Source organism: Octopus bimaculoides, chromosome 7, assembly GCF_046866305.1.
Source record: "Octopus bimaculoides isolate indiv1 chromosome 7, ASM4686630v1, whole genome shotgun sequence".
NCBI lineage: Eukaryota > Metazoa > Mollusca > Cephalopoda > Octopoda > Octopodidae > Octopus > Octopus bimaculoides.
The window spans coordinates 38,066,999-38,070,684 of record NC_142934.1 but is presented as its reverse complement, the minus strand read 5'-3'; the positions used below and the strand labels follow the sequence as shown (position 1 = coordinate 38,070,684).

Sequence of the window (3,686 nt, the reverse complement as noted above, 5' to 3'; positions counted from 1 at the left end):
ACAGGGTGTTTTTGTTTGTATGTATGTATGTATGTATTTATGTATTATGTATGTATTTATGTATATGTGCAGGTTTGTATTTTTTGTTTTATATATGCATTCTCATGCATATAGTTGCATATCTAGACATGCTCATAAATATTTAAATTATAAACTTCTGGAAAGTTTTACAGAATTAGCATTCTCCTTTCTGGTTTTGAGAAACCTAATTTCTCAGGATTGGTATTTAGGCAATGTGTTACATATCCCAGGGCCCCAATAATTACAGGTATAAATCTGAACTTGTAGTTTGGATAGAGTAACTGCAGATTTCTCAATAGTTAAGCGTAGGTATTCTCTTTTTCACTGATCTTCAGCTTTATGTTAACATCCACTGGGCAGCTAATTTCCATACCTGTGCACAGTTTCTCTTCTCTATCCCAAATCATTATACCAGGTCTGTTGTGCTTACATTTTATTGAGGTCTTCACTTGGACATTCCACTACTACTCCTTTTTATCATGAGTGGCTATGGCTTCTACCATACTGTGGGTTCTTATTTCTTTGTGCTTGAGGTTATCCTTCCAACGGATTTCCTTATAGAGTGTCCTAGCTACAACATCATGCCTCATCGGTAGATAACACCATGATGAAATTTTCAGACAACTGCTTATGATGTGGGTGATATCTTCGGTGTTAACTCCACAAAGTCTGCATTGGTTGTCACATTTTACTGCTTTTCCTGCATCTCTATCCCTTTTGTGCATCAGGTATTTGGCTGATATTTCCTGTTCTTGGATTGCAAACGCATACCCTTCAAAGAGGAAGGTAGTAATCTGGCTATTGGTCCATGATAGATTTCTTTGATGATCAATATTAATATCATCTCGGAACTTTCTAATAATATAGGTATGTATATATATATAAATGTGTGTGTGTGTGTGTGTTTGTATTTATGTATGCATATATATGAGTGTGTGTGTATGTATGTGTATATATATATATATATATATAGAGAGAGAGAGAGAGAGAGAGAGAGAGAGACAGAGAGAGAGAGAGAGAGAGAGAGAGACATGCAGGAATGTAAATAGACAACTTTAATTTTCAAAATTTTTTATTTGATATGCAAAGCGAACAATTGAAATGTAATCGATAGGTAGGACTACATACTTTAGTATTTAGTTGACATTCCCTTTGCAGTTTTTAATTCAGAAACTTTATTTTGGCATTGAACTGATGAGCTTTGTGATTGTCTCTTGTGGAATTTCTGCCCACTTTTCACGCAACAATCGAAACAACTCATCTTTAGATTTAGGTTTCTGTCAAGTTTTTCATATAGCTCTATCTAGTATGCTCCAAAGATTTTCAATTGGGTTCAATCCCATTTTCAGTCAGCCATAGTTGATTCCTTTTTGCTGTGTGGCATGGAGCTCCATCTTCCATGAATAAAATCTCATTTTTCGTTATGTTATCGTGTGAATACATCGGAACTAGTCCTTGCTTAAGTATTTCGATGTATTTTTCAGAGTTTATGGTTCCAACACATTCGATCAGCTCAGAACGATCATTGTTGGTGACAGCTCCCCATACCATTACAGAGATACCGCCATGTTTCACAGTTGGTTGGAGTCATTTCAAATCAAATTCTTGATTGGGAAACCTCCAGACCCAAACACGTCCACTGTCTGAAAATAATGTAAATCTGGATTCATCTGAGAAAATCACTCTATCCCAAAATGAACTGGATTTTTCTGACATCTCCTTAGCCCGTTTCTTTCTGCTCGTCCAAAATACCCAAGCTTATGCAGATATGTAACACACGTTCTTGGACTAACTTCTAGCTGTTTTGCAATGTCAGAAGCCTTCGAACGGGGTTCGTTTTCCACAATTCTCTTCAAACAACGAAGCTTCCTTTCCGAGGGCCCAGGTCGGCCGGGACGAGAATCTGTTGATTCTTTTCCATGGCTTTTGAATTGCACTATAATTCTATTAACATAGCAAGAGGAATTTGAAGATTTTCAGCAATTTTTCGCTGGCTAAGATCAGCCTCAGATTTCCCAACAATACGACCTCTTTGAATATCAAACAGTTCCACTGAATTTTTTGTGCGTGGCATGGTTAGTCTTCGCAAATGTTTAACATAATGGCACCTGGAAGGAAAAAGAATAATTACATCATAAATTGTACACCACTGAAAATATATTAAGACACTTAGATCAGAAATTTTGAAAATTAAAAGTGTCTATTTACTTCCTGCATGTCTGTGTTTATATGTAGTTGAAATTTACAGAAAAACAAAAGACGAAGACAGGTGTATAAACAAGCAGGTGCATTGGTTTGAGGCTCGGGAAGGTGAGAAAGTCTTTTACGTTTCGAGCCTACGCTCTTCAACGGAAAGGAACACGAGGGAATAAACAGAGAGGGAATATATATATACATATATACACATCACTAAAGTGAGCAAAGGCACTAATCAGCACCAGTATTGCTAGAAATAAGAATCAAAACAACTCAATAGCTAACAAAGGCACTATTTTAACCCTTTGAGTCCGTAACACCGGTTTACTGGTGGATAGCTTATTTTTATCAATACTGTAGCACCGTCCTACCGGTGGAGTGCATCTGCACTAAAGTATGATGATCTATTATTATCCACTCAGAATGCTCATTCCCCCAAAGACTATAGATAACATGTCCACTGCCTTTCTGAGTTGAATGTGACCTGTTTTGATGTTGAGGTGATCGCTCAATTAGACGAATTGGATGAGTTAGAGGCCGAAAAGGATGAAGAAGTGATCTTGATTCAGATTCTGACAGTAACATTGAGTCGGACTCTAGCATGAGTAATGAAGAGTCAAATTCTAGAGTGAGAGGGGATTAGTACAGTGTGGAACTTGTCAGTGAGTTTCGCACAAAAGCTGTTTGCAGAGCTCGTGATCGCGAAGTCCCTGTTTGTCTCCAAAACGTAGGCCGCCACCATCCACACATTCCAGAGGATGGGTCTACAAACACACTGTGTGTTGTATGTTCCAAGAAGCACAACAAATTCAAGTCAGAAAACCCCAGTGTTCCTTACAAGGATTATCCAGTCAAAGCAGTCAAATCAGCCGTCTGTTGCCAAGAATGCAAGGTTCATCTCTGTGTCAAAAGAGGATCAACATGCTGGACCGATTGGCAGACCAAGGTGGAATATTGGCACTAGGAGCCAGCTAGGCATCTCTGTTGTATGTTTGTGTCGTCAGATTGTTATTGACATTGATATTTTTGTTTTGAAAGCTGTAATTGATACTAACCCAATTTTCAGTTTATTTTGCTCAGGAAGCCAGGTATATGGTCAAATAAGGTTCAGGAGGTCAGAGCTCAAAGGGTTAATGAAATAAGAAGAGTTGCCATCAATAACTAGATAAATAAATGAAGATACAATAAATAAAAAGCACACAATTAAAAAGTATAAGACGTTTCGCTCTTAAGCTTAACTAGAGCATGTTGATAGTAGTCGTATCTAAAATACATATGTACATACGCACATACACATCCATTTATGCATGCATGTGCGCCATTTCACATATATACACAGACTCATCAATATATATATATATATATATATATATATATATATATATATATATATATAAACATAATTAAGGGATCAGCAAATATTTGCTTCACCATATACCGAAGTTCAGAAATAGCAGCTAAAAAAGCTG

General features: G+C 37.0%; 1 long non-coding RNA gene across 1 annotated transcript in view; it reads right to left on the bottom strand.

Moving 5' to 3' along the window:
• Positions 1 to 1,090: 1,090 nt before the first annotated feature.
• Positions 1,091 to 3,686, bottom strand: part of LOC149134674 (uncharacterized) — a 51,215-nt gene continuing 48,619 nt past the window's right edge. Inside the window, exons 2-3 of the long non-coding RNA XR_016242614.1 lie at positions 3,273 to 3,378; positions 1,091 to 2,129 (exon numbers count right to left, since the gene is read on the bottom strand). This is a non-coding gene — a long non-coding RNA (uncharacterized LOC149134674). The remainder of the gene's footprint in view (positions 2,130 to 3,272; positions 3,379 to 3,686) is intronic.